General features: G+C 55.7%; 11 non-coding genes and 5 pseudogenes across 11 annotated transcripts; all 16 read right to left on the bottom strand.

The window, feature by feature from the left end:
* Nucleotides 1-54: 54 nt before the first annotated feature.
* On the bottom strand, nt 55-252 carry LOC121684007. The gene has a single exon (XR_006022993.1). It is a non-coding gene; the product is annotated as a U2 spliceosomal RNA (small nuclear RNA).
* A 1667-nt stretch (nt 253-1919) lies between these two features.
* On the bottom strand, nt 1920-2092 carry LOC121684592 (annotated as a pseudogene).
* Nucleotides 2093-2253: 161 nt separating this feature from the next.
* Nucleotides 2254-2367, bottom strand: LOC121681172. Its single transcript, XR_006022013.1, has one exon. It is a non-coding gene; the product is annotated as a U5 spliceosomal RNA (small nuclear RNA).
* Nucleotides 2368-2731: 364 nt separating this feature from the next.
* LOC121683858 lies at nt 2732-2905 on the bottom strand (annotated as a pseudogene).
* Nucleotides 2906-4487: 1582 nt separating this feature from the next.
* On the bottom strand, nt 4488-4575 carry LOC121684456 (annotated as a pseudogene).
* A 161-nt stretch (nt 4576-4736) lies between these two features.
* On the bottom strand, nt 4737-4850 carry LOC121681165. Its single transcript, XR_006022011.1, has one exon. It is a non-coding gene; the product is annotated as a U5 spliceosomal RNA (small nuclear RNA).
* Nucleotides 4851-5215: 365 nt separating this feature from the next.
* Nucleotides 5216-5406, bottom strand: LOC121683073. Its single transcript, XR_006022678.1, has one exon. It is a non-coding gene; the product is annotated as a U2 spliceosomal RNA (small nuclear RNA).
* A 161-nt stretch (nt 5407-5567) lies between these two features.
* LOC121681158 lies at nt 5568-5681 on the bottom strand. Its single transcript, XR_006022010.1, has one exon. It is a non-coding gene; the product is annotated as a U5 spliceosomal RNA (small nuclear RNA).
* Nucleotides 5682-6045: 364 nt separating this feature from the next.
* On the bottom strand, nt 6046-6236 carry LOC121683061. Its single transcript, XR_006022677.1, has one exon. It is a non-coding gene; the product is annotated as a U2 spliceosomal RNA (small nuclear RNA).
* Nucleotides 6237-6397: 161 nt separating this feature from the next.
* On the bottom strand, nt 6398-6511 carry LOC121681153. The gene has a single exon (XR_006022008.1). It is a non-coding gene; the product is annotated as a U5 spliceosomal RNA (small nuclear RNA).
* Nucleotides 6512-6875: 364 nt separating this feature from the next.
* On the bottom strand, nt 6876-7066 carry LOC121683050. Its single transcript, XR_006022676.1, has one exon. It is a non-coding gene; the product is annotated as a U2 spliceosomal RNA (small nuclear RNA).
* Nucleotides 7067-7227: 161 nt separating this feature from the next.
* On the bottom strand, nt 7228-7341 carry LOC121681147. Its single transcript, XR_006022007.1, has one exon. It is a non-coding gene; the product is annotated as a U5 spliceosomal RNA (small nuclear RNA).
* A 363-nt stretch (nt 7342-7704) lies between these two features.
* Nucleotides 7705-7910, bottom strand: LOC121683673 (annotated as a pseudogene).
* A 3294-nt stretch (nt 7911-11204) lies between these two features.
* On the bottom strand, nt 11205-11297 carry LOC121684496 (annotated as a pseudogene).
* A 161-nt stretch (nt 11298-11458) lies between these two features.
* On the bottom strand, nt 11459-11572 carry LOC121681141. The gene has a single exon (XR_006022003.1). It is a non-coding gene; the product is annotated as a U5 spliceosomal RNA (small nuclear RNA).
* Nucleotides 11573-11936: 364 nt separating this feature from the next.
* On the bottom strand, nt 11937-12127 carry LOC121683039. Its single transcript, XR_006022675.1, has one exon. It is a non-coding gene; the product is annotated as a U2 spliceosomal RNA (small nuclear RNA).
* Between the last annotated feature and the right edge of the window lie 108 nt (nt 12128-12235).

Genomic DNA, 12235 nt, shown 5'->3' with positions numbered 1-12235 from the left:
CAGTCAGTCAGTCAGTCAGTTCCACTGGGTTGGTTCTTTTCTTACACAGTCAAAGGAATGTGCACCGTTCCCGGAGTCGCTGCAATACCGGGTCGATGCGTGGAGCGGACGGAGCAAGCCCCTCTTCCGTCTCCCTGTTCCAAAAATCAGATTAATATATGGTCCTCGGGTAGAGGACGTATCAGATATTAAACTGATAAGAACAGATTTTTTTTTTTTTTTTTTTTTTTTTTTATTATTCACATAAGCCATAGCACACCACATAGAAAGACATTTGACATGCCATGCCACCACCACAGGGGGTGCTGGTCCTATGCGGCACAGTAGTCCCACCAGCCTTGAAAAACAAACACAAGATATAACACACAAAAGATACAGAAGGAAGTGAAGTCTAGACTAGAGGCTGTGGTAAAATGGGCACGCAGGCCCCAAGGAACCAGGTACACAAGTGAGCTCGGGCACACAGGCCCAGCCAAAAACAAAAAAAATGTCAAGACACACAAACACAAAACCAACACGTCCACCCTCAGTACACTTTTAATCCACCCCAACACAACCCAACAACAACAACATCAACAACCCAACACAACCCCAATCAGTCCAACATCCCAGTAGTCCTTTTCAAATTCCCCTCATCCCACCCAAGCAAGTCCCCCGAAGAAGGGGGGGAAGGGGAAGAAATCCCCTCCCTCACAGAGCCTGTCGACCCGTCCGACTCCTCCTCGCCACTAGACGCCGCCACCTCCATGGACCCATCACCACCGTCCTCCACCAGCAGGGCCTCGTACCTATTAGAGACGGAGACCCCGCCCCCACCCTTGCACCGGCGGACCGGAGTCCCCGGCGAACCACCTTCACTCCCGTCCTGCAGGGGGCGCTTCACTGCCCCCGACGCCTTCACCGCCGACTCAGCCATCTCCGCTTCCTGGGAAGCAGAAGCAGAAGCCCAGTCGTCCAAACTCCGCCCACCAGCACCAGTCACCGAGCGGCCATCTTGACTGCCATGCGGCCTAGCCGTAGCCGTAGCCACCAAGCAGCCATCTTGGCTACCTCGCTGCCCTGCTCCCGAACCACCAAGAGACGCCGCAGGCGCCTTCACTCCACTCGCTCTTGCCACCGTCGCACCAACAGGCACCGTCTTCACCCCCGCGGGCACAGAAGAGGCCCCCACCGGCACAGTGGGATCCCCCCCCTGGCGTACCAGCCGCTCCGCCTCCTGGAAACTCTTCCACCTGGCACAAGCCGCAGGCTGATGATCCTTCCCTCCACAATACTCACAGCCCTTCACCAGCGCCGACACGTAGCTCCTCCGCTTTTCACAGCCCCCAAAAAGATGGTCCGTCGCCCCACACAAAGAACATTCCCGTAGCTTCTTACAGTCCTTCACCAAGTGTTCCTTAGACCCACACCGCAAACAAGCCAGCACAGTACATTGACTCCGCAAGTGCCCCGCACTCCCACAACCCCAACACTCACTTGGCAAGTCCGGAATAACAATCCTCCCTCTGTCAGGCCCCAAACTGAAGGCGAAGGGAGGCCGCACCTGGCGATTCCCCTCTGACCGAAACAGCACGTGATACGTCCACTTCCCCGTCCAGAAGCCGTTGCTGTCCACGACACGCCGTCCCTGCGGTACCTCCGTGCAATACCGTCCCAGCCAACACCGAACATCCTCCTCCAGCACGTGGGGGTTGAAGACCTGGACCACCACGACATTCATCGGACGCCAAAACCTCATCCGTATTCCAAACTCCAATCTGTTGACTCGTAGTCCTTCCCCAGCCTCCTTCCACCGCCGAACCGCCACCAACATGTCCACCGGCGACCGGAAGGTTACGTCGTAGCCCAACGTCGACGGCAGCAGGCACAGCACCTCCTTGTCCGTTGCCCCCAGCAGCCCCTTCACGATCGCCGCTCCAAAAAGCTCCCTCGAAAACTCCTCCCTCCGCAGCTTCGGGATCCAAAACTGCATTGCATGCTTCGGCACCACCTCCATCACATTCGCCTCCGACACCGCCATCGCTGTCTCTGGTAGTCCACCTGATAAGAACAGATACTACACTTGATCTTAGCCAAAAGGCCGAGAAGCGATACCCCACAACTGCACGGGGTGCGGCGGCCCCTCTAGCGACGCCCCCCGCGCTCACATGGTTACGGGGGGAGGCGGGGCCAGCAAAAGCGGACCGCCGCCGCCGCCGCCGCCGCCGCCGCAAAACAAAACACCACGACGCTTGACTTTGGACAGGCAGGTGCAGCTCCGCCGAAGCAGAGCTTCCAAAAATACCGTAAACTCGGGGCAGTTCCCCTCCACGGAAATCTTTAGTAAAAGGCGAAAGATTTGTACGAGATGAAGAGAAACCCGAGCGATGGCTGCCACAGGGCACGCCGGACGGAGAGCATGAACGGCGCCGGTCGTGGACGTGAGGGTGACTCCAAGGCGTTGCCCAGTGGCAACAAGACGGCAGTATCAACATCCCCTTTAAATTTAAATGTGTAAAAAAAAAAAAAAAAAACAAAAAAAAAAAAAAAAAAAAAAAAAAAAAAAAGAGTAAAAGGGCGGGAAAACCCAAAAGGGGCCGAAAAGGGAGGTGGCGCGGTTGGCCAAAACACCTGGCAAGGACTCCTGCTGCTGCGTCTGCTCTGCTAAGGAGGATTTCATCACAGTCAGTCAGTCAGTCAGTCAGTCAGTCAGTCAGTTCCACTGGGTTGGTTCTTTTCTTACACAGTCAAAGGAATGTGCACCGTTCCCGGAGTCGCTGCAATACCGGGTCGATGCGTGGAGCGGACGGAGCAAGCCCCTCTTCCGTCTCCCTGTTCCAAAAATCAGATTAATATATGGTCCTCGGGTAGAGGACGTATCAGATATTAAACTGATAAGAACAGATTTTTTTATATTGAAGTTTATTCATACCAAATCATAATCATTATCAAATCATAGTTACAGCCAGAACATGAAGAACGCAGAAAGCACAGAAAGAGAAAAAGAGAAAAAGAAAGGCTGCAACATACGGGCACAAACGCCCCATAGAAAAGAGCTCGGGCACACAGGCCCAGCCGAAGACAAACCCCATAACTCAATCCCAACCCACCCACACACAAACATCCCTACTCCTCCCCACACACCATAAAACACCCGCACTTACACAATCCCACCACCAACAACCCACTAGTCCATGCCCATAGTCCGCTTCAAACTGTCCACATCCCACCCAGCAAGCTGGGCAGGAGGGGGGCGACTCCCCCGTCCTACGGTCCGCCTCTCCGTCACCGACTCCACCGAATCCGCCGACTCATCCGACTCCCGCTCCACCAACTCGCCCGTAGTTCCCGATTCCGCCACCAGGGGCAGGGAGCGATCAAAGGCCGCCACCCCCTCCCCCGGCCGCTGACGCCGCACGGGAGCACTCTCCGGACCTCCGCCCTCCAGGGGGCGCTTCCCAGACACCATCGCCATCTCCGCCATCTCCTCTTCCTGGGAAGCCGTTGCCTCCGCCCAGCTCAGCACCCCGACACTCTCCATGGCCACGCCCGGCCTGCCCTTCGACCCCGCCGACCCTCCGACCTCTGGGCGGCCATCTTGGCTGCCATGCGGCCTAGCGGTAGCCGTAGCCACCAGGCTGCCTCCATGCGGCCCAGCTCCCACTCCACCAACAGATCCTGCAGCTCCCGTTCCTCCGCTCGTGCCCACCGCCGGCGGTCCCGTCGGCCTCCTCTCCAGCACATCCTTCACCAAAGGAGCCCCTGCGGGGGAAACAGAAACCCCCCCACCGCCAGATCTCCCCACCACCGCTCCCGCATAACTCTGTCTCTTCGGGCACCTCAGAAACAGGTGATCCTTAGACCCGCACAAAGAACACTCCCTTCTCTCCCCACAGTCCTTCACCACGTGCCCCACCACCCCACAACGCACACACCGCTGCGCCACACATTCGCTCCTCAAATGCCCCTCTTCCCCACATCCCCAACAAACAGTAGGTAAGTCCGGTAAAAACACCCTCCCACGGTCTGTCCCCAGAGCAAACAAATGTGGCGGCCGCAGCTGGCGGCCCTCCCCAGAAGTACGAAACCGCACACAATACCTCCACTTGCCCGTCCAAAATCCATTGCCGTCTGTGACCTTCTCCCCCGATGACACCGTGCTACAATACCGGCTAAGGAACCCCCGGACGTCCAGCTCCAACACGTGCGGATTAAAAACCTGCACCACCACCACGTTGGCTGCGCTCCACACCACTCGCTTGATTCCCACGATCCTTGGGTCTCCTTTCCCCTTCCCGTATGCCACGCGCAGATCCTCCTCCGTCCTAAACGTGACGTCATGCCTCCCCAACGCCGGGTAATCCTGAAAGCACAGCACGTCCGCTCCCGATAATCCCAACACGCCTTTCAAGATGACCTCGCCGAACCCAGCCCGATCCAGCTCCCTCCTCCTCGCCTCCGGGATCAGGTACCGAATCGCATACCTCGGGATCCCCTTCGTCGCCTCCAACAGATCCGCCATCGCTGCCTCGGGTAATCCTTGTTTGATAAGAACAGATACTACACTTGATCTTAGCCAAAAGGCCGAGAAGCGATACCCCACAACTGCACGGGGTGCGGCGGCCCCTCTAGCGACGCCCCCCGCGCTCACATGGTTACGGGGGGAGGCGGGGCCAGCAAAAGCGGACCGCCGCCGCCGCCGCCGCCGCCGCCGCAAAACAAAACACCACGACGCTTGACTTTGGACAGGCAGGTGCAGCTCCGCCGAAGCAGAGCTTCCAAAAATACCGTAAACTCGGGGCAGTTCCCCTCCACGGAAATCTTTAGTAAAAGGCGAAAGATTTGTACGAGATGAAGAGAAACCCGAGCGATGGCTGCCACAGGGCACGCCGGACGGAGAGCATGAACGGCGCCGGTCGTGGACGTGAGGGTGACTCCAAGGCGTTGCCCAGTGGCAACAAGACGGCAGTATCAACATCCCCTTTAAATTTAAATGTGTAAAAAAAAAAAAAAAAAACAAAAAAAAAAAAAAAAAAAAAAAAAAAAAAAAAGAGTAAAAGGGCGGGAAAACCCAAAAGGGGCCGAAAAGGGAGGTGGCGCGGTTGGCCAAAACACCTGGCAAGGACTCCTGCTGCTGCGTCTGCTCTGCTAAGGAGGATTTCATCACAGTCAGTCAGTCAGTCAGTCAGTCAGTCAGTCAGTTCCACTGGGTTGGTTCTTTTCTTACACAGTCAAAGGAATGTGCACCGTTCCCGGAGTCGCTGCAATACCGGGTCGATGCGTGGAGCGGACGGAGCAAGCCCCTCTTCCGTCTCCCTGTTCCAAAAATCAGATTAATATATGGTCCTCGGGTAGAGGACGTATCAGATATTAAACTGATAAGAACAGATACTACACTTGATCTTAGCCAAAAGGCCGAGAAGCGATACCCCACAACTGCACGGGGTGCGGCGGCCCCTCTAGCGACGCCCCCCGCGCTCACATGGTTACGGGGGGAGGCGGGGCCAGCAAAAGCGGACCGCCGCCGCCGCCGCCGCCGCCGCCGCAAAACAAAACACCACGACGCTTGACTTTGGACAGGCAGGTGCAGCTCCGCCGAAGCAGAGCTTCCAAAAATACCGTAAACTCGGGGCAGTTCCCCTCCACGGAAATCTTTAGTAAAAGGCGAAAGATTTGTACGAGATGAAGAGAAACCCGAGCGATGGCTGCCACAGGGCACGCCGGACGGAGAGCATGAACGGCGCCGGTCGTGGACGTGAGGGTGACTCCAAGGCGTTGCCCAGTGGCAACAAGACGGCAGTATCAACATCCCCTTTAAATTTAAATGTGTAAAAAAAAAAAAAAAAAACAAAAAAAAAAAAAAAAAAAAAAAAAAAAAAAAGAGTAAAAGGGCGGGAAAACCCAAAAGGGGCCGAAAAGGGAGGTGGCGCGGTTGGCCAAAACACCTGGCAAGGACTCCTGCTGCTGCGTCTGCTCTGCTAAGGAGGATTTCATCACAGTCAGTCAGTCAGTCAGTCAGTCAGTCAGTCAGTTCCACTGGGTTGGTTCTTTTCTTACACAGTCAAAGGAATGTGCACCGTTCCCGGAGTCGCTGCAATACCGGGTCGATGCGTGGAGCGGACGGAGCAAGCCCCTCTTCCGTCTCCCTGTTCCAAAAATCAGATTAATATATGGTCCTCGGGTAGAGGACGTATCAGATATTAAACTGATAAGAACAGATACTACACTTGATCTTAGCCAAAAGGCCGAGAAGCGATACCCCACAACTGCACGGGGTGCGGCGGCCCCTCTAGCGACGCCCCCCGCGCTCACATGGTTACGGGGGGAGGCGGGGCCAGCAAAAGCGGACCGCCGCCGCCGCCGCCGCCGCCGCCGCAAAACAAAACACCACGACGCTTGACTTTGGACAGGCAGGTGCAGCTCCGCCGAAGCAGAGCTTCCAAAAATACCGTAAACTCGGGGCAGTTCCCCTCCACGGAAATCTTTAGTAAAAGGCGAAAGATTTGTACGAGATGAAGAGAAACCCGAGCGATGGCTGCCACAGGGCACGCCGGACGGAGAGCATGAACGGCGCCGGTCGTGGACGTGAGGGTGACTCCAAGGCGTTGCCCAGTGGCAACAAGACGGCAGTATCAACATCCCCTTTAAATTTAAATGTGTAAAAAAAAAAAAAAAAAACAAAAAAAAAAAAAAAAAAAAAAAAAAAAAAAAGAGTAAAAGGGCGGGAAAACCCAAAAGGGGCCGAAAAGGGAGGTGGCGCGGTTGGCCAAAACACCTGGCAAGGACTCCTGCTGCTGCGTCTGCTCTGCTAAGGAGGATTTCATCACAGTCAGTCAGTCAGTCAGTCAGTCAGTCAGTCAGTTCCACTGGGTTGGTTCTTTTCTTACACAGTCAAAGGAATGTGCACCGTTCCCGGAGTCGCTGCAATACCGGGTCGATGCGTGGAGCGGACGGAGCAAGCCCCTCTTCCGTCTCCCTGTTCCAAAAATCAGATTAATATATGGTCCTCGGGTAGAGGACGTATCAGATATTAAACTGATAAGAACAGATACTACACTTGATCTTAGCCAAAAGGCCGAGAAGCGATACCCCACAACTGCACGGGGTGCGGCGGCCCCTCTAGCGACGCCCCCCGCGCTCACATGGTTACGGGGGGAGGCGGGGCCAGCAAAAGCGGACCGCCGCCGCCGCCGCCGCCGCCGCCGCAAAACAAAACACCACGACGCTTGACTTTGGACAGGCAGGTGCAGCTCCGCCGAAGCAGAGCTTCCAAAAATACCGTAAACTCGGGGCAGTTCCCCTCCACGGAAATCTTTAGTAAAAGGCGAAAGATTTGTACGAGATGAAGAGAAACCCGAGCGATGGCTGCCACAGGGCACGCCGGACGGAGAGCATGAACGGCGCCGGTCGTGGACGTGAGGGTGACTCCAAGGCGTTGCCCAGTGGCAACAAGACGGCAGTATCAACATCCCCTTTAAATTTAAATGTGTAAAAAAAAAAAAAAAAAACAAAAAAAAAAAAAAAAAAAAATAAAAAAAAAGAGTAAAAGGGCGGGAAAACCCAAAAGGGGCCGAAAAGGGAGGTGGCGCGGTTGGCCAAAACACCTGGCAAGGACTCCTGCTGCTGCGTCTGCTCTGCTAAGGAGGATTTCATCACAGTCAGTCAGTCAGTCAGTCAGTCAGTCAGTCAGTTCCACTGGGTTGGTTCTTTTCTTACACAGTCAAAGGAATGTGCACCGTTCCCGGAGTCGCTGCAATACCGGGTCGATGCGTGGAGCGGACGGAGCAAGCCCCTCTTCCGTCTCCCTGTTCCAAAAATCAGATTAATATATGGTCCTCGGGTAGAGGACGTATCAGATATTAAACTGATAAGAACAGATTTTTTTTATATTCGTTTATTGCATAACCCAAATTAAACAATCATACAAGTATGTCCCCCATGGACAACCAAAATTACCAGAAAGAAAATCCAAAATTAAAAAAAATACAAAAACCAGCATAGACACCGGGACCTAGCCCGGGCAAGGGCCAGCCCCCCTAGGGGGCCCCCCAAAATAAAAGGCCCGAAGGCCAGACACACAAACATAAAACCAACCTACAAACAAGGGCATTATACACTCAAACCCATCGAAAAACAACCCACCCACAGACTTTAATCCACCCCAACCCTCACAAAACAAACATCAACCCAACACAAACACTCCCTCCCACTCACTCCTCCACCCCACCACCCGGGCCAAACTAGTCCATACCCAAAGTCCGTTTCAAGCTTTCCACATCCCATCCAGGCAGCTGGGCAGGGGGGGTGGGAGGAACCTCCCCCCCCGCAGGCAACACCTCCCGCCCAGAGTCCACCACGCTATCCGATCCGTCCGGCTCCACCACCACCTGACCACTCGCAGTACCAGGCCCGACCTCCAGGGGCACCGAAGGACCGGGGACCACCGCCCCCGTCCGCAGCCGCCTCACCGGAGTGTCATCCGGGCTCCCATTCTCCAGGGGGCGCTTCCCAGCCACCTCTGCCATACCTGCCATCTCCACTTCCTGCGATTCGGTATGCTCCGCCCAATCTCCAACCGTCTTCCTCTCCACCTCGACAGCGACTCCTCCCTCCGTCTGCACGGCAGCCATGTGCTTCCCCGTCCCTTTGTCTCCCAGTCGGCCATCTTGGCGGCCATGCGGCGCATCTCTCACCGTGCCTCCAGTCCCCCCAGGTCCTTCCGACACAGGCGAAACTGCCACCGGCCCTACTTTGAGAGCCGGGGCAACACCCTGCAACACAGTACCCCCAGCAAACTGCCCCCCCGCACTACCATACACAGCAATAGACCCACCCGCCACCACCCCAGCATAACTACTCCTTTTCGGACATGCCACAAACAAATGGTCCCCCTTCCCACACAAATTACAAGTCCTTACAGCCTTACAAACATTTGCTAAATGCCCCACAGTCCCACACCGATAACACCGCTTAGCCTTGCACTCACCCCGCAAATGTCCACGCTGTCCGCAAGTCCAGCAAGTGTTCGGCAGTTGAGGCACAAACAACCTGCCGCGGTCTGCCCCCAACGCAAACTCATGAGGCGGAATCTTCCAGTCCCCATTCATCCGCAGTTGGAACGCGACTCGATACCTCCTCTTCCCCGTCCAAAATCCAAACTCGTCCACAATCTTCTCCCCCTCCGAAATCTGGTCACAATACTGCTCCAAAAACGACCTGATGTCCTTCTCCAGTACGTACGGGTTGAAGACATGGATCACCACCGTGAACAACTCCGCACCATACTCACAATCGCACATCCTCAGCACGTTGTCGACATCCCGCTCACTTTTCTCCTGCCATCGCCTCATCGTCGCATGCAGAAAAGTCGCCTCCCGAAACGTCACCTCGTACATCCAAGGCGGCCGAGCAGCCTGCAAACACAGGACCTCCTTTCCCGTCAGCTCCAACTCATCCCTCAGGATCTTCTCCGCCACGAAACCACGGGTAACCTCCTCGCCTACATCCGGCGGAATTCTCAGCCGGAGGGTGAGGGAGCCCACCCCCATCGCCATCGCCTTCTCCTTGGTAAGAACAGATTTTTTTTTTATATTCGTTTATTGCATAACCCAAATTAAACAATCATACAAGTATGTCCCCCATGGACAACCAAAATTACCAGAAAGAAAATCCAAAATTAAAAAAAATACAAAAACCAGCATAGACACCGGGACCTAGCCCGGGCAAGGGCCAGCCCCCCTAGGGGGCCCCCCAAAATAAAAGGCCCGAAGGCCAGACACACAAACATAAAACCAACCTACAAACAAGGGCATTATACACTCAAACCCATCGAAAAACAACCCACCCACAGACTTTAATCCACCCCAACCCTCACAAAACAAACATCAACCCAACACAAACACTCCCTCCCACTCACTCCTCCACCCCACCACCCGGGCCAAACTAGTCCATACCCAAAGTCCGTTTCAAGCTTTCCACATCCCATCCAGGCAGCTGGGCAGGGGGGGTGGGAGGAACCTCCCCCCCCGCAGGCAACACCTCCCGCCCAGAGTCCACCACGCTATCCGATCCGTCCGGCTCCACCACCACCTGACCACTCGCAGTACCAGGCCCGACCTCCAGGGGCACCGAAGGACCGGGGACCACCGCCCCCGTCCGCAGCCGCCTCACCGGAGTGTCATCCGGGCTCCCATTCTCCAGGGGGCGCTTCCCAGCCACCTCTGCCATACCTGCCATCTCCACTTCCTGCGATTCGGTATGCTCCGCCCAATCTCCAACCGTCTTCCTCTCCACCTCGACAGCGACTCCTCCCTCCGTCTGCACGGCAGCCATGTGCTTCCCCGTCCCTTTGTCTCCCAGTCGGCCATCTTGGCGGCCATGCGGCGCATCTCTCACCGTGCCTCCAGTCCCCCCAGGTCCTTCCGACACAGGCGAAACTGCCACCGGCCCTACTTTGAGAGCCGGGGCAACACCCTGCAACACAGTACCCCCAGCAAACTGCCCCCCCGCACTACCATACACAGCAATAGACCCACCCGCCACCACCCCAGCATAACTACTCCTTTTCGGACATGCCACAAACAAATGGTCCCCCTTCCCACACAAATTACAAGTCCTTACAGCCTTACAAACATTTGCTAAATGCCCCACAGTCCCACACCGATAACACCGCTTAGCCTTGCACTCACCCCGCAAATGTCCACGCTGTCCGCAAGTCCAGCAAGTGTTCGGCAGTTGAGGCACAAACAACCTGCCGCGGTCTGCCCCCAACGCAAACTCATGAGGCGGAATCTTCCAGTCCCCATTCATCCGCAGTTGGAACGCGACTCGATACCTCCTCTTCCCCGTCCAAAATCCAAACTCGTCCACGATCTTCTCCCCCTCCGAAATCTGGTCACAATACTGCTCCAAAAACGACCTGATGTCCTTCTCCAGTACGTACGGGTTGAAGACATGGATCACCACCGTGAACAACTCCGCACCATACTCACAATCGCACATCCTCAGCACGTTGTCGACATCCCGCTCACTTTTCTCCTGCCATCGCCTCATCGTCGCATGCAGAAAAGTCGCCTCCCGAAACGTCACCTCGTACATCCAAGGCGGCCGAGCAGCCTGCAAACACAGGACCTCCTTTCCCGTCAGCTCCAACTCATCCCTCAGGATCTTCTCCGCCACGAAACCACGGGTAACCTCCTCGCCTACATCCGGCGGAATTCTCAGCCGGAGGGTGAGGGAGCCCACCCCCATCGCCATCGCCTTCTCCTTGGTAAGAACAGATACTACACTTGATCTTAGCCAAAAGGCCGAGAAGCGATACCCCACAACTGCACGGGGTGCGGCGGCCCCTCTAGCGACGCCCCCCGCGCTCACATGGTTACGGGGGGAGGCGGGGCCAGCAAAAGCGGACCGCCGCCGCCGCCGCCGCCGCCGCCGCAAAACAAAACACCACGACGCTTGACTTTGGACAGGCAGGTGCAGCTCCGCCGAAGCAGAGCTTCCAAAAATACCGTAAACTCGGGGCAGTTCCCCTCCACGGAAATCTTTAGTAAAAGGCGAAAGATTTGTACGAGATGAAGAGAAACCCGAGCGATGGCTGCCACAGGGCACGCCGGACGGAGAGCATGAACGGCGCCGGTCGTGGACGTGAGGGTGACTCCAAGGCGTTGCCCAGTGGCAACAAGACGGCAGTATCAACATCCCCTTTAAATTTAAATGTGTAAAAAAAAAAAAAAAAAACAAAAAAAAAAAAAAAAAAAAAAAAAAAAAAAAGAGTAAAAGGGCGGGAAAACCCAAAAGGGGCCGAAAAGGGAGGTGGCGCGGTTGGCCAAAACACCTGGCAAGGACTCCTGCTGCTGCGTCTGCTCTGCTAAGGAGGATTTCATCACAGTCAGTCAGTCAGTCAGTCAGTCAGTCAGTCAGTTCCACTGGGTTGGTTCTTTTCTTACACAGTCAAAGGAATGTGCACCGTTCCCGGAGTCGCTGCAATACCGGGTCGATGCGTGGAGCGGACGGAGCAAGCCCCTCTTCCGTCTCCCTGTTCCAAAAATCAGATTAATATATGGTCCTCGGGTAGAGGACGTATCAGATATTAAACTGATAAGAACAGATACTACACTTGATCTTAGCCAAAAGGCCGAGAAGCGATACCCCACAACTGCACGGGGTGCGGCGGCCCCTCTAGCGACGCCCCCCGCGCTCACATGGTTACGGGGGGAGGCGGGGCCAGCAAAAGCGGACCGCCGCCGCCGCCGCC

Source organism: Alosa sapidissima, chromosome 1, assembly GCF_018492685.1.
Source record: "Alosa sapidissima isolate fAloSap1 chromosome 1, fAloSap1.pri, whole genome shotgun sequence".
In the NCBI taxonomy this organism is placed as follows: Eukaryota; Metazoa; Chordata; class Actinopteri; order Clupeiformes; family Clupeidae; genus Alosa; species Alosa sapidissima.
This window is presented reverse-complemented; position numbering and strand designations above follow the sequence as displayed.